Here is a 20,327-nt window from a genome sequence, read left to right on the forward strand (position 1 = left end):
GGACAGGAAGTTGTCCAGCGCTGGTGTGCCTCCTTCAGGCCTTTGCACTTGTGAGTCTCAGCCACCACTTGGCTGGGGCGGCTGCTGTTGTCAAAGGGATCCCCAGGCAGGATCAGCCAGTGGTGGAACACATCCTTGGGAAAGGCCTGGCCACCAGTGTTGGAATGCCGCAGGTCAACTTGGCCTATTTTAAAGGAGAATGCTGAGGCCCAGAGAGCTTATGGAGCTTACTCAGGGTCACATAGCTAGTAAATGGTACAGTTGAGCTTAGAAGCCAGTTGTGTCTGTCTCCAATATTGTGTTCCCCTTTCGAACAGTGTTACCTGCCACCTGGTATGCAGGAGGGCAGACCTGGCAGAGAAGATGTGTTCCCAAGGACGCAGAGCATAAAAGCTTAGGCTTAGCTGGTTTCCAGACCTGGATCCTAGACTTTGGGCTCCTGACTGAGCTCTGCTCAGGCTACATCTCTCGCACGCCTGTCCCACTAGCCACAGCGTGGAACCTCCATTAACTCCTATACCACCTGGATGGCAATCTACTGGCTTCTCTGCTCCCACCCAGACCACAGCATCCTCCTCTGCAAACCATGCACCCCTAAAGTGTCTCCCCTTTGAAAGAACTTCGAGGAAGTCCTGGCCCTATAGGCTGTCCTCAGACTTCTGTCTTCTCCTTACCTCCATCCTTCCCACAGCTCTCCAAATAGAAAGAACATTCTAGCTATACTGGGGACTTTGTATCCATGCCCACTAAAGCTGTCCTTCCAATGTCTGCATTGCCCTAGATGAGGGTCCACCTCTAGCTGCCTGTGTCCTCTGCATTTTTTTTTTGAGACAAAGTTTTATGTGTCTGAGACTAGCCTCAAATTCAATACGCAGTCAAGGATGGACTTGAACTTGCATCTCCCTGCCTCTGCTTCCTCTGGTGCCAAACTGTCGCCCCCAGTTTATACAGTGCTAAGAGTCAAACCCAGGCCCTTACACAAGGAAAGAAGGCACTCTGCTGACTGAGCTATCTCCCTAGTCTTCTCTGCACTTTGGGCTTTATGAGCCTTGGCCCTCGTTGACGCATAGCCTACCTTTCACCTCACAGCATCTGCCATGTGGTCAGTCGTAGACTACAGTGTCTATTGGCTGCTCTGGCCTGGCACAATGCTGCTTCCCAGAAGCAGCCTCATCAGCCTTGCCTCACCTGAGGTCTCAAAAGAGATTGAGTGGGAGGCATGTCCCCTTGAGTGCCGGGGATAGGCCCTGGAGTGTCCTATGTTGTTCCTGGAAATTAGCAGTCACAGAGGCAGGAGAAGCATTCTTCCCCATGAGCTGGGGCCCTGGGGGGAGAAAAGAAAAAAAAAAGACAAGCAAGATCCCTAGGGGGGCCAGCCCTGGGGCCTTTTCACTGCCTGCCGCGCACACTTCATTTAGTTTTCATAGTGGAGGGAGATGTGGGGTCTTTTGAGCATCAATTCCCTTGTGGACCAGGGCTAAGTGTCAGACAATGCAGGGAAGAACAGCGCACAGAGTGTCTTGGCCCCGCTGTCAGTCTCACCCAGATTAACAACTTCATCTGAGCCTTTTGTTGATATTGACATTTGGTTGCTAGGAAACGTGTTTACTGTCCAATGAATAGGACTTGAAGGCCAAGGAGGGCACAGTCAACAGATTGGCAAACAAAGCGAACGTGCCATGACTTTATATGCCAATAGCAGTGCCCAGCCAGGTATATAGTGCAGAGACCAGGCCCCTCCAGGGATCACTGTGGAGTCATAGTGGCCTCATGTCCAGGTGGGAGAAAGTCCAGGTAACATCAAAGCTACTGGCCTCTTGGTAGGCATATTTGGGTCCAGCAGTACTGTAATGTAGGGGTCCTTACAACACTGAAGATCCAAAGAGGATTGACTGATTGCACCCTCAACACCCTAATCTCTACTGTCCCCAGAGGTGTGGAGTCCTGAAGAAAAGATGTCACTGCCATCTTGTCATCACAGTTTGAATACTGAGCCTGCAGGGCCTGCACTGGAGAACACAGCCTCCTCCCTGATCACATCACTGAGGTATTCAAAGGAAAGGGTTTGCTTAGCAGTAGGCACCCTGTGTGGGCACCATCCTCTCCCCCTCCCTCCCTCCCTCCCTCCCTCCTACTCTCTCTCTCTCCTTCCCCCCCCCTCTCTCTCTCACACACACACACACACACACACACATACGCATGCACACACAAGTCTCATGATATTGATATTTGAACTAAATTTACAGGTTTATGTTGGGCTGTTTTTATAGTTTCCTTCAGTTGCCATCCACCCTGTAGGTTTTGTTGTTGTTTGTTTTTTGAGACAGTGTCTTTCACGGACTTGCAACTTGTCAATTTTGCTTGACTGGCTGTTCAGTAAGCCCTAGGAAACTGTCTCCTAGTGCTGGGAGTATAGGCATGGGCACCATTCCTGGTTTTTGTTTTTGTTTGATTTGGGGTGTGTGTGTGTGTGTGTGTGTGTGTGTGTGTGTGTGTGTGTGTGTGTGTGTGTGTTACATGATTGGAATTGAACTTAGCACCTTACCCATGCAAGGCAAGTGCTTTGCTACTGAGCCGCCTCTCAGCCCTATACATGGCTTTTGTACATGGGTCCCGGGGAATTGAATTCAGATCCTCACACAACCGCTTTGCCATCTGAGTCATCTCTGTGGCTCGATGCATTTTTATAGGCACTACACAAAGAGATGTGGGAGCAGATGTGATGAGCAGGTGAGAAGCTCCCACTCCTTCAGGACTGGGCTGCATGGGGCACTCCCAACTTTGCTTAGAGCCTGGCTAGTTGGGTGAATGAAACCGAACCATCCGGAGGGCTCCCTGCCCTAAACAGTGCACTAATTCCAAGCCGTCTGGGGTTATTACTTCCTTCCTTGCTAAACCAGCTGACCCACACTTCTGACCCTTCAACCTGTTAGATTGACCATCCCTGGCACCTACCCCTCTACCATTCCTAAGTCCTCTGCTCTGGGCCGAACCACTCCAACACACTCGGAGGGCTAAGTGTTCCGAGCACTGACATTTAAGTGTGACAGATGAGGTAGTCTGTAAGGCCGGAAGTTTTCCTTGTTCCTGATGTAAAGATAACTAGACTGACTCTATTAATGGAAATGTCATTTTAATAGCAATTCTTGAACCAAGCAAACAGATGTCATCATCTAGGGACAGGAAACTGAACAGGCCTCACAGGATCTATGTTTCTGGTGCGAGTGGAACGTATAGCATGCATACCTCACTCCTCAGTGCTCATCCATGGCAGACATTGCTAATCGATAGCAGTCCTCTTCCCCACCTTTATTTTAAATACAAATTTAAAATCTTTACCACCAGGGTTGATCTGCACTCATCCTCACACTGAGTTGATTGGTATTTATTACCTAACTTGCTGCCCAGTTCTGAGGTTCTGTGTTCATTGCTGTCCTCCCTGATGGCTTCCTGTGTCCCTTTCCCAGCCTTGATTAGGTCTTGGTGCTATGTCCTTTCTTCTGAGGCGTTCCCTTTCTCCACCTCTGCCTCTTCTTCCCTTCCCTTCTCTTGCTCCTCTTTATTGTTCTTCTCCTTTCTCTATTTTTTTGACTTCTAAAACCATCAATGAGCCCAGAGGAATGGCAGGCCCTGTGTGTGTGTGACCCTTATACTTGCCAATGCTGGGCTGTCAGCTTAAGGATATCCCCTCAAATCCCTGAGACAGTCCAAAGGCCGGCATTGGTAGGGAGTGCACTTTCCCTTTAAAAATACATGTATGTATGTATGTATGTATGTATGTATGTGTGTATGTATGTATGTATGTACGTATGTATGTGTGAGTGTGTGAATATGTGTATGTATATATGTATGTATGTGCATGTGTATTATGTATGTATGTGTGTGTATGTATTTGTTGTATGTATAGCATTAGGACGTGTGCATATGAGTGGACAGCTTAGGGGAATCAGTTCTCTTCTCCCACCATGTGGATCCCAGGGATCGAACTCAGGTCCTCAGGTTTGATGGCATGCTCCTGTACCCACTAAGCTCTTGTCAGCATAGAAGCACTCACCTTTTAGATTTATGTATTTGTATTTTACATGTATGAATATTTTGACTGCATGTGTGCATGCGCATTACATGCATGTTTGGTGCTCTCGGAGTTCAGAACCGGCCTTATGGATGGTTGTGCGTCACTATGTGGGTCCTGGGAACCAAGCCTGGGTTCTCTGCAAGAGCAACAAGCAGATGCTCTTATCACTGATGTCATTGTTCCAGCCCTGTCGGTCACTCTGCCTCACTTTAGTATCTGGGACATTTACCTGGTAGAAACTTCTTCAACGCCCATGTGTGCTCTCTTCTCTTGAGCTGGTTTGGATCCTCTTAGAGGGTGGGGAAGTAGAGGGAAGGGGATTCGCAGTCGTTGGGAGGTGTGCTTGCATATTTGCTTTCTTGCTCAGAGCCATAGTCCCACATGCAGTTTCTTCCCCTCTGGGGCAGAGGCTGTGGCCTGCTAGTGAGTGACATTAACAGAAGTGACTGAGCTGAGGCCGAGCTCCGCCTGGGACCAGCTACCCGTCATCTTCGCAGCTCTCCACAGCTGCTGCTTCTAGCCTCACTCAGGACTTCAACCCTTTGTTGTTTTCTCAGGAGCAAAGGGGTTTCTTTTCAATTTAGTTTTAAAATAATTTATTTACTTTCAGCTATCTTTATTTACTTATTTACTTCTTTTCTGGGACTGGCATTCATTACAGATAGCCCAGGTTAGCCTTTAAAGTTGAAATCCTCCTGCCTCTGCCTCCCAAATGTTAAGGTTACAGGGATGTGCCACCATGTTCACTAAGAACTTGCATTTTCTTTCTCTTTTCTCCCCTAGTACCCCAGGATGTGATCTCTGTCTGTCTGTCTGTCTGTCTGTCTGTCTGTGTATGTTATGTGTGAGTTCTCTGTGTGTATGCCTGTGTGCCATGGGACGTGTGGAGGTCAAGGGACAGCCTTGGGGGTCAGCCTTCACTTTCTGCCTGGTTTTGAAGCCGGACCTCTTGCTGTTCACAGCTTCAGGCACCAGGCTAGCTGGCCTGTGAGTTTCTGGGCATTACCCTAACTCTGCCTCCTGTTTCACTGCAGGAGTATTGGGGTTGCACATGTACTAATTACTACAGGCTGCATTTATGTGCATTCTGGAGATGCAAACTCAGAGTCTTATTCTTGCCTGCAAAACACTAGCCACTTAGGCATTTCCCAAGCCCAGGAATTTTCATTTTCCTTTTGGTGAAATCTAGTTTATCAACTTCTTACCCTTCACATGACACACTTTTGTGCTGCAGCTGAGAATTTTTTGCTTTCTTCTAGATAGCTTTTGAGCTTAGTTTCATATTTACTTCTGTGGTCTGCTTTTAAAAATTGTATACCCATCAACACAGTAAATTGTTCACATGTCCGGGGGTGAAAGATGATATTTTGAAGTTGAATACATTGTATAGTTCATAACAAGGTATTATAGTAGTTAGCAGAGCCATGCTCTTAAACATTTATCATTTCTTTGTGAGAACTTCTAAAAACAGAATATCTTAGCCAGGCGTGGTGGCACATGCTTGTAATCCTGGCACTCGGGGGAAACAGAGGCAGGTGGATCTCTGTGAGTTTGAGGCCAGCTTGGTCTACAAAGTGATTCCAGGACATCCAAGGCTACACAGAGAAATGTTATCTCAGAAAACAGTGAGAGAGAGAGAGAGAGAGAGAGAGAGAGAGAGAGAGAGAGAGAGAGAGACGGATGGACGGACGGACAGACAGACAGACAGACAGGGACAGAGAGAGCATCTTTCATTTATTCTTTGACAATTCTATACATGTGGACAATGTATCTTGATGATATCTACTCCAGCTCCCCTCTTCCGGTCCCTTAGACACCCTGATATGTCCTTCCTCCCCATTATGCCCCCTGTAACTCACTGAGTCCGTTATGCTGGACCTGGTGGAATGTTGGCTGACTGGGTTGGCTTGACTTGTACAGGTCTTGTGTATGTCACTCCAGCTGCAATGAGTTCATGACCATAACAGTCATGTCATGTCTAGAAGACAGCAACTGTATCTGAAAAGCTCTCTTCTTCCTCTTTTGAAATGTCGGTCATATTATTGTGAACCCTAGACTTTCTACCGTTTGTCTGTGACCATTAGACTTTGTTTGGGATACGGTATGCCATGTTTGAACATGAAATATCTATCCCTGTAAGATCATGTGTTTTAACACTTGGCCTCAGCTGCTGTGGCTATCTTGTGGGGTCATGGAAGATGAGGTGAGGCCTTGAGATTTATAGTCTCACCTTGATGTCTGCCTGGCCTCTGTTCCATGTTCTGATAAGACACGGAGAGGTGAAGAGTTCCACCTGAATGTTCCCACTACCACAAAATCAAGTACTGCCATGCCACCCCCATCACAATGGACCGCCTTATCTCAAAGTGTAAGCCGAACCAGACTTCTATTTTAAGTTGCTTCCTGTCCCATCACAGCAATGAGAAACTGATAGAGAAAATTGGCGTCAGGAGTGGGGAGAACTCATGATGGCTAACTTTGATTGACAGCTTGATTGGATTCCCCTAGGACTTTAGTGAATTATACCTTTGGGTGTGTTTGTGAGGATGGCACATCCAGAGAAGATTACCAGAGAGGAGAAAAACTGTCCTGAATATGGGTAGCACTATTCCACGAACCAGTGTCCTACAATGAGTAAAAATGAGCAAACGGGAAGCGTCATCTCCCCATCCCTACCTGGTGTGTGTGTGAGCATGTTGTACATGTGTAAATATGCATGCATGTGCATATAGTTTTGGGGGAGTGTGCTTGTGGAGTCCAATGGACATTCCTTAGGATGCAGTCAACCTTTTTGAGATAGGGCCTCCCACTGGCCTGAAACTCACTGAGTAGTGAGGCTGGTTGGCAGTGAGCACCAACAACCCTCCTGTCTCCACCTCACAGGGATTGTAAATGTGCAGTGCCGTGTTCAGCCTTCTGTATGTAAGCTGGGTTTTGGGGATCAAATTCAAGTTCTTGTGCTTGCAGGACAGTGCTGTGCTCACTAAGCTGTCTCCCCCAACCCCCATCCCAAGCCAATTTGTACTCTTCTAACTCCTGTGCATTTTCTATGTTTAAAGAGTCCTGATAGAGCTTTCAGTTGGATTGTATTGAATCTGGAGACAAATCGGAAGACAGTCAATATCATATAAACGTAAAGATCTTAATCAACTCTTTAAAATTTTAAAAATTATTTTATATGTATAGGTGTTTTGCCTGCATGTATATCTGTGTGCCACATGCATGCAGTGCCTGAGGGTGGCAGAAGGGGGCATCAGATCCCTGCAGCTGGAGTTACAGATGGTTGTGAGCCATGGTGAAGGTGCCAAGAACTGAATCTGAATAAGAAGTCAGTGCTGTTAACTGCTGAACCATCTCTCCAGCTTCTCACCTTTTTATTTCTGGTCTTGTCCCCCAAGGCAACCTTTGAAAAGGTCAATTGCTCTAGTTTGGCTCATGGGTTGGGCTTCAGTTGCAGCCTGTAGCGTGACTGGGAGGTGGTGAGGCATCTAAGAGGAGGGACCTTGTAGAAGGAGTTGGGCCACTGAGTGCAGTCTTGAAGGGGCATTGGGGGAGTGTCTCTCTTTTGTCTTCCCCACAGCATGATGTTCAGCTTGCTTTGCCAAGTGCTTCCACCATGACCAACTGCCTTGCCATGGGCCCAAAACAACAGGATCAAGTCACCATGGACTGATGCCTCCGAAAGAGCAAGCCAAAATAAAAACATTCTTCCTTATAAGTTGATTTTCTCAATGTTTTTGTCACGGTGAAGAAAGTTGATCGACACATTGTGTGGGTCAGAGTTCTCAGGAGGAACAGCACTGGCAGGACAAATACGTATTATAAAGGGATGGACAGTCCAACAGTGGCCATCTGCAGACTGGAAAAGCTGAGAGCCTAGTAGCTGTCAGTCCACCAAGCTCCAAACCTCAGCGGTCCTGATGTGATGCTGGAGGCCTGGAGGCTGCCCAGAGATGCACTGGAGTCAGAAGAGGCTGGGGTCTAATGTCAGGGTAGGGTGCAGGCAGCTGCGGCAGCAATGAGGACGGCAGTATGGACACGCCTGCCAGCAAGAAGTTTGGGCAGGCAGATAACACTGTTCTTCCCTTGAGCCTCTCTCTATCTGGGCTTCTGCCCAAAAGTGCCACTTGCTCTTTCAGAGGGTCTTCTCCCCTCAGTGAGTTCTTCCTGGAAATGCCCCCATAAACCCACCCAGACGTGTGTCTCTTAGCTGAGTTCAGAATCAATTAAGCTCACAGGCAAGATTAACCATCGTACGCAACAATATAAAATGTGTCTTATTCAATCGAGCCGTGGTGAAGTAGAGGAAAGATTAACTGGGCATGTCCAGAGTGGGCATCTAGCCATGGTGAGGTGCGGAAAAGGATGAACTGGGCACGTCCACTGTGGGCGTTTGGCCGTAGGTACGACTATGAGTGCTTGACATTATATAATCCTGGTGTCTGAAAAACCCACCCTTGAGCCTACTTTGGGGTAGGCTGTGAAGACTGCTTAAAATACCACTGCCAAGGGAAAAGAGTCGTCCAGGAAATCCTTTCTTGGCCTTTCGCAACTGTGCCGATGCCATGCCTGCGAGCGGCCTTGGCAGGCTTTGGAGGGGAGAGCAGATGTTGGTGGGGGTGGGAGCCTGAGCTGCGTGCTTTACAGCACTGGACTTGGCTCCCAGCTCCACTTCTACCAGTTGTGTGACCCCAGGCAAGCCACTTAATCTATCTGAGCCCTGGTTCCCTTAGATATGTGTCAGCGGTGAGGTTGCTTGCAGGAGTAAATGTACTGCGAACCTTAAAAAAAAAAAAGCAAGCTTATAGGAAGCAGGAAATAATACAGCTATAATCATCATCACTATTGTCTTGGTGCTCAGTAGAGAAGAAAGGCTAGAGCTGGGGAGACGGCTCAGTCCACAAGGAGCTTGCCATGTAAGCAGGAGAACCCGAGTTCAGATTCCTGGCATCTACTTAAAAGCCAGGCATGATGGATGGTGGCGCATATCTATATTCTTAGCATTGGAGAGGCAGAGAAATCCATGTCCCCGGAGTCCACTGGCCAGCACCTCCCATCAGGAACACGCACAAGTATCTGAATCACGTCATACCTATGAGAAACAGGAGCTTCACGTCGATGGGCCCAGACTAGACCTGCAGTGCCAGGTGTGACGTCAAATAAATTTCTTTTGTCACCTCTGTGACAAAATGACTGACAACAGCCAATGGAAGAGAAAAAGGCTTTGCTTTGGCTCAGTTTGCGGTAACAGTCTGTAGTGGTGGGGAAGGCATGGCTGCAGGTGCCCAAGGCAGCTAGCTGGTCACGTATATCCACAGTCAGGAAGCAGAGAGAGAAGGATGCTGGGGCTGAGCTCGCTTTCTCCTTTTATGCAGTCAGTGTAGAGCTCCAAACCAAGGGATGGTGCGGCCTAGATGACAGACAGGCCTAGGGGCTTGTCCCCTACATGGTTCTAGACCCTGTCAAGTTGACATCACTAGCCATCCCAGAAGGCCTCAGAACAATAGGAGAAGCCTGGGCAAATTGCTGCTCTTTGAGCCAAGCACTATCAGGCATAGTTCGAAGGTTCTGGAAGTAAGAAGATTACAGAAAGCGAGGGGCCAGGATGCGTGCCTTGACTTCTTGGGCATTTTCTCAATGCTCATCTAGACAGCATCTCCTGTAGCCAAGCCCGGGTCTATCCTGGAATAGCACTGTGCTGTAGGGTAGGCCCGATCTGTGGTGTTCTCGTAAGAGGATGCTTCTGGGCCAAAGAGGAAGGAGCCGGGCTGTGTTCCTGGGGACAGTTTAGAACAGGAGCCATGCGGAGAGGAGTTATGGCTATAGTCAGAAAGGGTGATTGGTCCACCCTGGAGGCGGTATGAGGAGGTTTTCCAGGCAGCAGGCCCAACATGGGCAGATCTGGGGTCCCGTGTGAGTGCAGGAGGTCCCGAGGTCAGCTGTCGGTCGGTAAGCTTTGGTGCATGGTGAACAGAATACAGCAGAGCAGGCTGCGGAGAGGGGTCAGACACCAGAGGAGGGGCCTGATTCCCTGCAAGACAGCAGATCACCAAGGATATGTTCATTGCAGGGACATAATTGTGTGTGTGTGTGTGTGTGTGTGTGTGTGTGTGTGTGTGTGCCCATGTAAATTATAGAGGCAAAAGGAGAACTTTGTGCGTTTGCTCTATCACTCTCTGTGCTATTCACTTGAGACAGAGTCTCACAGTGAACCTGGATCTCACAGGGGTTGGTTGGTTGGTTTGCTTTTTGCTTCATTTTAGCCTTGAAGAGTCTGGGTCTGGCTATCAGCAAGCACCAGCCCTCCTCCTATGTCAGCGCCCCTCCCCCCCCCCCTCCGGCTCCAACTCCAGTGCCGACACTGCACACACATGTAGCCACACCCAGGTTTTACGTTGGTGCTAGGACTCAAAACTCACATCTTAGGGCTTGCACACAGCAAGTGCTCTCAGCCGCCACCGAGCCATCTCTCTCGTTCTTCATTGAAGGAGTTCACTGAGTCTGGAAAGGGAGGCTGGAGGGAACAGCTTAGAAGAGAACAAGAAGACGCGGGAGGCCAGATGCTCAGATCTCCAGCCCAGCCATATCTCCGTGGTTCTGGATCCTGGACCAATTCTCCCACTGTAGTAAAAGAATTTTTGTGGCTTGCTCTGATGCCACGGCCTCCTTCGAGGGTCCATGCGTCACCTTGTTGCAGGCCTGGGTGGTGGTGCCCTTTCATCAGCAGGAAGGCTCCTGGTGACCCCACCCACCCCAGGCATGACAGGAATGGCTCAGAGTGAGGCTCTGTAGAATCCAGGCTTCTCTGAAGCTACCCCATTAATATTCCCTCCAGGAAACCTTGCCAGACAGGAAGAAGGCAGGCAGCAGGTGGGGCACTGAGAGGCCGAGTAATCTGCTTAAGGTCACCCAGCAAAGCTGCAGCAAGCTGGACCCGGCCCCAAACCTCCAGATGTCCAGTCTGATGCCCTGCCCACTGGACCATGAGTCCTTTAATGAGGCCACCTCCGCAGGGCTGCAGGCTGGCCCGCAGCCCGGGGCCGGTGACTTGCCAGGCATCCCAAATAAGCCACTCTGCAGAGGCCCTGCCCTCAATGGCCGGGCACAGAGGCTAGGCATAAGCTTGCCTGCCAAGCCTGGTGCTTCTGCAAAGTGGCCTGTTGGTCTGAGCATGCCCAACCCTCTGGCCAAGACCCCTGAGGAAGAGGCCTCTGTGTGCTCCCTAAGGGCCCAGAGATGTTGCAGGCTGCATTACGCACACGCTCCTTCTGGTGGTCAGCCTCAAAACCCAGCCCCTTCGAGTCACCCCGGCGTCCTGCTGTCAGCATCTGTAGCCACTACTTTCATCCTAAAGACCATCACTGGAGGTTGTGAGGGACCCTGGGCTTTGTATTCAGAAAAGAATTCCAAGACTCAGACTGGGCCTGGGTGACGTAGGGATGGTGACTGAGGTGAGACTCAAATGGGGTTCCCTGGCTCCTTGCCTAGCTTTTCTGCTTCTCCCCTGCCCCGCTCCCCCAGGGTCTCAAATTTAACCCCATTCCAGTGGCTCTGGAAAACTACCCTCTTCTGACTGGCCAGGATCTGTGGCTACTAGCAGAGCTCTGGAGACCTAGTGTGTTAGGCAAGAGACCTGCCAGGGGCTTCTGGCGTGATGCCTAGGGCAAGAGCCGGTAGACAGAGCCGACCTGAGCAGGCGCAGGGGTGCAGAGCCTCACCCTGGGCCACTGGGTGGCGCGCTTTGCAGAGTGAGAGATTTCCACCAGCTGCAGGGGGAAGGAGGAAAGACCACCTCGTCTGCCCATGCCACTTTGCCACCCCATTCCAGCCCTTCCGGTCTCAGGATGCAGGTTGTATGTGGGGATTAGAGGTCGACACATGGCAGGAAGATCCTGGAGGCTCCTTTCTCCAAGGTCCAGGCTCCTTCGGACAACCTTGGAGGTGGAACCAGGGCCTGCTACCTCCACCTGCCACCCGCCCCTGGTAGCTGGCACTCAGGTCCAGAGCGGAGGGCTAAGGATGCCATTACCCCCGCCGCCGCCCCCGCCCCCGCCTACTCCTGCCCACACCGCTCCCCCACCCCCACCCCAAGACTTAATTTCTCCCTCCCCTTCTCATTTTTTTCTTGGGTTCACTCCCTCCCCCTGCACACACCTCAAAGGGGCTCAATTCATTGATTCATTTCGCTCCTCCCCCGCCCTATCATTCTTCCAGGGGTCTCTCTGGACTGTTCTCTCAGGTCCCCACAGGCTTTTGGGGGGGGGGGGTGGAAGTGGGTGTGGGTCACACAAAGTAAGAGTGAGGGAGAGGAGTAAACTAAATAGCACATACCCACCACAACTACAATGTCCCCCCGCAACACCCCACATTGTACTCCGCAAACTGGAGACACACAACGAGCCAGCATCTGTGTAGAATAGTAAAACCGGGTGTGGACGTGTCGTTCTCACAGGACATTTGGCTGAGCCCGGGCAACGCGAAAGCATGCATAGTTAACACTCCTGACTGTGTGAAGCCCATTGTCGCCGGCACCGGCTCTGCGAGGGACCCAGGGCCCGGGGCTTGGCAAGGGCCCGAGACATTTCTTGGAATGGTTTCTTGTTCATCACTGACACTCGTAATGAGAAATTTATACACCATCCTAGGCGGATAAATTAATTTCGAACACTTTAGACTTGGGAAGACAATGGTCCCTGGCAGGACTCTTTATCACCCGTTTTATTAAAAAAAAAAAAAAAAAAAAAGAAGGGGGAGAAAGACAGAAGGAGGGAAAAAGAAAGAAAGGAGGGGGAACCCCTCAGGACGGTCCAAACAAAACCCCATGTGCCTGCCCTGGCTCTAGATTTTGTGGTGCATGGCTGAGGAAGAACTCTCATGGGCCCCAAGAGTGCTGAGGGGCCTGGGGGGTCACTTGGAAGTTTCGTTAAAGGGTGTGAAGCCCCTGAAGGCTGTCCCCCTTACCCCTGGGGGAGCACGGCTTCCGCTTAGCCCTGGCTCCATTTGAGGTTGGCATTCTGGCTAAGGAGTGGGGTTTCCCAGGCTGCCCGTCTGAAAGGTAATTAAATTGTGATAATGTTTCCATTCAGACCCTGGGCTTGGGTGAAGCCCTGAGGACTTGCCGAGCACTGAACACACAGGTCAGCTTTGCAAGAGCCCTGGCCAGGGCCATGGGTATGGAGAGCTTCCCGGAGGACCAGGCATGGGTGTGAGGAGGTGGCACAGGAGGTACTAGCACCATATGGCCCCGCCTCTCAAGAAGGCACGCCTTGGAGTACCTTGCTGGCAGCCCCGTGGTCAGCGTAGCTGCTGGAGAGGTACTTAAGGGGGCCACCGGTCATCTGTAGGTAGGCAAGATCTGGGGTCTGTCTTCTAGGATGGAGACAGGAGGCAGAAGATGACATATGGGCTCTTCAGCTCAGGAAGAGCCTGCTGTCTTGGTAGAACCCTGTCTTTAGGCCAGGAGTCTTCGCTGTTCAGAAAAGCACCCAGAAAAGCCAGTGAGGTTACACAGCAGGGAAAGGAGCTTGATGACACGTCTGACTGTGGGAGATGGATCCTCAGGGCCAACACTGTGAGGAAGAGAACAGACACTCGCAAGCCATGGCCACACAATGCACGCATGTGCGCACACGCACACTTAATTAAAATGTAATAAAAATGTAAATGAAACGTATCCAGAGACGCTTGTCCCGGGCACACTTCTTTCGGCTCCTGGGTGCACCTTCTAACTGCGGGGTGGGGGGGTGGGGTGGGGGGGTGGGGGTGGGGCGGCTCTCAAGCTTCTCTGAGCCCAGGCTCCCCCACAGCCTTATCCTCCCACCCGAAGTTCCCAGCTTTTGCCAGGTTGTAAATCACACCGGAAGTGTTTAATACTTTGGAATAAAGAGGAGCCTTCTGGAACACTGGAGAGACAGTAGCATTCTATTTCAAAAACCCCACTACAAAAATAAATAGCTTATAGCATAATGGACTACAAATTTACACAAGAGGCCACCAACAGTCTTTTATGTAAGGTTTTTTTTTTTTTACATTAACGTATTTGTGGAAGAGAGTGGGTGGGTGGATGCGAGTGTGTCACGGTACTCACGCGGTAATCCATCTGCCAATCACAGGTGTCCATTCATCAGTTTTCTCCTTCTATAACATAGGCCCTGCACATCAAATCCATCCAGACTGCCAGACTTGGTGACAAGTGCCTTCACCCGCGTGCCCATCTCACTGGCCTCATGGAGCCCAGGCAGGCTTTGAACTTGTCAAACAGGCCCTGGAACTTGTGACTTTTCTGCTGGGATAGTAGGCCTGTCCTCACCACATCTTGTGTATGCCATGCTGGGAATCGAACCAGGGCTGCCTACAGGCTAGGCAAACACTGTCAATTGAGCTACACCTCCAGGCCTATAAGCATTTTCTTCTTCTTTCTTTCTTTCTTTCTTTCTTTTTTTTTTTTTTAGCATTGTGAAATAAAGAACAGTTGCTTCCATGATGGACATTTGTTTTTGTGTCAGATGTGATGTTTGAACTGGCTCAGTGTGATTATTCCAGAACATGCTTGTTTTTCTTTTCTTTCTTTTCTTCTTCTTTTTTTTTTTTTAAATTTCATTTTGAAATAATTACAGGCTCACACACACACACAGTTGCAAAAATAGTGCAGTGAGGTTCATAGTAACCATCCCCCCAGCTGCCCTGGTGGTGACAGCTCTATGGTGAATTTCCAAAAGCTGGGAATTAGTCAGTTGGTTTGACAAAATTTATTAAGTATTGGATTTAGAGGCAGGGTCTTACTGTACCTGAGCCTGAGATCCCCTTTGGAGCTGAGAATGGCATTGAACTTCTGATCCCCCTGTCTTCACCTCCTAATACTAGGATTATAGCCTGGTTTATACCAGGCCAAGACTCAAACCCAAGGCGGCAGGCATGCTAGACAAGCATGTCACAAATTAGGCTCCATTCTCAGCTCAGATGGCGCATTCAACGTCTTCAAAGCCTCCACCCCACGGACAGGGGACTCGAATGCAAAGTCTCTTCATATTTGTTGACACTGGAGCTAAAGAAACCACAGATGGGTGCACAAGATGGCGCAGGAGGTAAGGGTGGTCCTTGCACAGGCCTGACAAACCCAGGTTGATCCTGGGGCCTCACATGGTGAACAGAGAGAACTGACTCCTGAAAATAGTCCTCTGGCCTTCACATGCGTGCACATAGACAGTGTGTGTGTGTGTGTGTGTGTGTGTGTGTGTGTGTGTGTGTGTGTGTGTACATAGTGATTTAAAAAGTTAAATCTTTAAAGAAGAGGCTACCGAGTTCTCTTTGTTTCCTTCCTTGACAAGCATGCGACTGAGATGTCCTGATGGTACGAGGCAGTGTCCTATCCCAGTGGAAGGTGCATGCCCACAGTGACAACGCAGCTCTCATTTTCACGGCTGGTAAAATTATTGCAAGTGGTACAGGCCAGCTGAGAGCCCGCAGGGGTGCCTGTCTCCACCCTGTGATTATTGCCCGTCCACCCTGAGGTGGTAAGCAGGGCACAAACCCTTCAGCCGTGCTTTCTGCAGCTGCTAGTCAGCTCCCACAGCTTCTGGCTCTTTTCACACCAGAGGTGCCTCCTTCAGAAAGCTTTTGATCTTGGTTAGGGTTTCTAATGCTGTGATAAAACACCACTGACAGAAGCAAGTTGGAAACAAAAAGGTTTATTTATTTCGTCTTACAGCTTGTAATCCATCATCCAGGGAAGGCAAGGCAAGAACCTGGAGGCAGAAACCAATTCATAGGCCACAGTGCTGCTTACTGGCTTGCTCCCCATAGCTTGCTTTCTTATAGCACACAGGACCAGCAGCCCAGGGGTGCTATTACCCACAGTGAGCGGGCCCTTCCATACCAAAAAAAAAAAAATGAGCCTCTACTGAAATGACTCTAGCTTGTGTCAAGTTGACATATAAAACTAGCCCTCACATCCTCCCAGATCTGGTCCATCTTTCTCTCAGCATTCAGTGGTAACCACTGTTACCCCTTGGACCACAGCATTCTGTATTTGCTGCAACAGAAGTGTGGCATCCTGCAGGCAGAGCTATAGCTCATTCTTGTGGGTGCTCCCCGCTGTCTGCCCATGGCCTTCAGGTTTAACATCACCACCCGTGGGCATGGCCTTCTGCAATCTCCTGTGGAGGCTACTCCTCACTGTCAACTGGACTGGACTTGGAGTCAACACGGAAACACACCATGTGTGTCTTCGAGAGTGTTTCCACCAAAGTTTACCCGAGGAGGGAAATCCCTCTCCATCTCATGATGTGGGGTTGAGGGAGCAGCACCTCATGATGCGGGGCTTAGGGAGTACCACCTCATGATGTGGGGTCTAGGGAGCACCACCTCATGGTGTGGGAATTAGGGAGCACCACCTCATGGTGTGGGAATTAGGGAGCACCACCTCATGGTGTGGGGTCTAGGGAGCACCACCTAATGATGTGGAGTCCTAAACTGCATACAAAGAATAAAAGTTGAGCACCAGCATTCATCTCCCTCTGCTTCCTGACTGTGGATTTAGTGTGTCCAGTCACTTCATGCTCTGTTGTCATGTCTTTCTTTCTTTTTTTCTTAAAAAAGATTTATTTATTATGTATACAGTGTTCTGCCTGTATGCACACCTGCAGACCAGAAGAGGGCATCAGATCTCATTATAGATAGTCATGAGCCACCATGTGGTTGCTGGGAATTGAACTCAGGACCTCTGGAGGAGCATACAGTGCCTTAACCTCTGAGCCATCTCTCCATCCCTCTTTCTTTATTTTTTACCACTATGGGCTCTATCCCCATCAGACTAAAGGAAAATTCAATCATATTTATTTGTGTGACAGTGTGTACTTGGGCATGCCAGAGTCAGAGGAAAACTCACTGGAGTCATTGTCACCTTGCCTCCACATGGGTCCCGGAGATGGAACTCAGGCTGCCAGTCCTGGGAGGAGGCACCTTTACCCACAAGCCATTTCGCCAGTCCTCAACAGATACTTATAGCAATGAGAAATGTGACTAACACATACACAACCTGAGTCAGCACTGCCCACCTAGGTCTCTTTTCCTCTTTGGAGAGCTGGAAAGGTGTCCTTCAGGTCTAGAAGTAAGCAGACGTTTTGCAGCACGAGCCACGTGACAGTGACATGGAAGCCCTCTGGAGAGTGGGGCTAATGATGACAGTCACCTTGGAAGGTTTAGAAGGATTAAATTAAGAAGTGCATGCAGAGCTCTCAACAGTGCCTGGCACTTAAGCAATGCTCCCGCTGTGTTGTTATTTCCTAAAATTATCTAACTCACGTTCTTGTGCAGTTTTGCATGTGTTTATGTGAGTGCTAACGATGGCATGTGCTTGTGACTGGGGAGGCCAGAGGCCAGTGTCTTTCTCAGGTGCTTGGGTTTATCCTGTTTTTGCCTTCCCAATGCTCGGGGTGGCTGGGCCTGGCGTTTACTGAGTTATGAGTGCTGAGCTCAGATCCCCCTGCTTATGGGGAAGTACTTTAAAGACTAATCCATCTCCTTAGCCCCTTTCTTGCGTATCTTTAGATTATCGGCTTTCCCCAGCAACGTCCTGATACCACCTTACAAGGACATCCCTTGATGGTCTCATTCTCTTTGTGACAAAAAACTAGCATCTTTTGGGCATACACCAGCCACGTCTACTTTGGAGATGAATGAAGGAGGCTAAGAGCCCAAGAAAGCACTTGCTTTGGCTGCATTTTTCAGACTCTAGAGAGTTTAGGGTGCACCATAAGAGGGTGTATTCGTGTGGAGCTTTAGGTCAAGTTCTGGTTCAGACTCTCTCAAGTGGTGGCCACATGTGAGGAGCTTGTTCTCTCTGAGGCCCAGGTTCTTAAAAAAGATGATGATGGTGATGATGGTGGTGAGGATGATGATGATAGTGATGATGATTAGTGTGTGGGTGTTTGTGTGTTGTTGTTGTTACACACACACACACACACACACACACACACACACACACACACACACACACACACACACACATATATATATATATATATATATATATATATATATATATATATATATATCCTGGTGTCTGTGAAGGCCAGAAGAGGGTATCAGATACCCTGAAGCAGGAGTTTTAGGTGGTTATGAACTAGACAATGTGAGTTCTGGGAACCAAACTTAGGTCCTGTGCATCAACAACAAAGGCTCTCTATTGGGCTATCTTTGGGCCCAAAAAGTAAAAATTTAAAAACGTTTGTTATGGTGGCATTTTCTTTTAGGGAGTTTGCTTACTTGTTTGCTGCTTGTTTGTTTGTGTCTGTCTGTTTGTTTTTGAGATGGATGACCAGCAACTTCTGCCTCTACCTCCCAAGCCACTGAGTCTGCCTGTGTTGTAGTGCGGGTGGGGCCCAGGCCTTCAATGGATGCCAGGCAGGGTCTGTACCAACTGCGCTTCTGCCCCCTGCTTAGCTGTTCCTTCTGTTACCTTGTCCTTCAGCACATTCTCCCAACCTTCCCTGAATGCTTCGGCTATAATGCTCTGGAAGCAGATCATATGGCTGCAGCCATGTCACTCTGGGAGACCTCCAGGTTGAAATGGGGCCAGTAGTCATTTCTCTTCGAATACAATTATTTAACCAACTCAAGGCCCAGTGACCTGTTTTTACTCCCTCTGAGCTTCCTAACTTCCTCCACAAGCCCAGTGGGGCCTGGGAATGGTCGGTGAGTCCAGCACCTCTCACAGGAGAGACTTTGGCAAACACTGGCTTGAAATTGACTTCCTTTCTGTGAGCTGCTTCTTCTGACCTTGGAATCTCCTAAGTCCTGAGAAGGGACGAATTGAACTTATCATAGCCTGCTCAGAGGAGAGACAATGAGAGAGAGAGAGAGAGAGAGAGAGAGAGAGAGAGAGAGAGAGAGAGAGTGACCATGTGAGAGTGTGTGCTTGTGAGCATGCCTGAAAACATATGAAAGTCTGTATGTGTGTGTGAGTGTGTGTGGTATGTGTATGTGTGTGTTTGTGGTGTGTGTGTGTGGTATGCATGTGTATGGTGTTTGTGAGTGTGCATGAAAGCATGTGAGAGTGTGTATGTATGTGTGTGTTTGTGGTACGTGTATGTGGAATGTGTGTATGTGTGTGTGTGCACATTTGTGCATGTGCTGGTGTGCAAGCCAGAGGAACATGTTGTGTGTCTTCCTCTACCATTCTCTGTATTGCTCTTGAGACAGACTGAGGCTGCAGCTCACCTATCCACTAGGCTTACTGGCCGGTGAGTTCTCAAGATCAGCCTGTTCTGAGCGCTGTAATGTTGACCACACATGTAGCTGCGCCAGGCTTTCACCCAGGTGCTGGGATTTGAAATAAGGTTTTCTTGCTCTCGCAGCAACTGCTCTGACCCAGTGGTCCATCTCCTCATACCGAACATCAATTACCTCCCCCTGCATTTTCTACCTGCCCCCCCTCGTATTGAGACAGGGTCTCACTGGACCTGGAGCTCACAGATTTGGTAGGATTAGCTGGCCAGTGAAGTCCAGGCGTGGCTCTGCCTCGGTTCCCCAGTGCGGACTTTACAGGCCCATGCCTGGGATTTTACACGCACACCGTGGACCCAAAGTTAAGTCTTGTGCCTGTGTGGTAGGCACTTTCGAGCCTCCTTAACATTCCTTCCAAATGTTCCTCCAGGTTTCGGCCGAGAGCCTCTGACCTCAAGAAGCAGGAGGAAACAAAGTCTTTTCTTTGACTGTCTTGGAAAGTTGCTTTCGTTGCTCCACTCAAGGCCCAGCCTGAGGGACGTGCCTTATTTTACAGAGGAAGGAAACCAAGTCAGATGCTCACACATGGTCACTCTCCCAGTGTTCTCCCTCCGTGTGTGTGTGTGTGTGTGTGTGTGTGTGTGTGTGTGTGTGTGTGATGTGTTTGGTTACAATGGTACCACGGAGAGGACAATTTACAGATGTTGTGTCTTTCCTTCTATCTGTGGGTCCTGGGGATTGAACTCAGGTCATCAGGCTTGGAGGCAAGCACCTTTACCTGCTAAGCCATCTCAATGGCCTCCTCCTGGATCTTTTTAATTCCAAACCCTGCTCTCTTTCCCCAACATCATGCTGCCTCCTACCAGCAGTAGTGGCTAAAAATGCACTAGTTTCTGCTCGGGGAATGATATATTTGGATATGTAGTCAACCTCCGAGATCCCCACAGAGTCTGAGCTCACATCTGCAAATCCTCTTGGTATCCCGGGAGGTCATCTGTCTGGGCCAAAAAGCTGGGGTAGCCAAGCA

At 49.4% G+C, this 20,327-nt stretch overlaps 1 long non-coding RNA gene across 2 annotated transcripts; it reads left to right on the top strand.

Moving 5' to 3' along the window:
* The first annotated feature begins 1,623 nt into the window (after positions 1-1,623).
* Positions 1,624-8,330, top strand: LOC311593910. Of its 2 annotated transcripts, none has more exons than XR_014777865.1 (3): positions 1,624-1,713; positions 1,933-2,047; positions 7,656-8,330. It is a non-coding gene; the product is annotated as an uncharacterized lncRNA (long non-coding RNA). The 2 variants fall into 2 exon arrangements; XR_014777866.1 differs by having other exon boundaries at positions 1,634-1,794.
* The last annotated feature ends 11,997 nt before the right edge of the window (positions 8,331-20,327 follow it).

The sequence above is a fragment of the Acomys minous genome (genome assembly GCF_964271855.1).
Source record: "Acomys minous genome assembly, chromosome: 1".
NCBI classification, from domain to species: Eukaryota; Metazoa; Chordata; class Mammalia; order Rodentia; family Muridae; genus Acomys; species Acomys minous.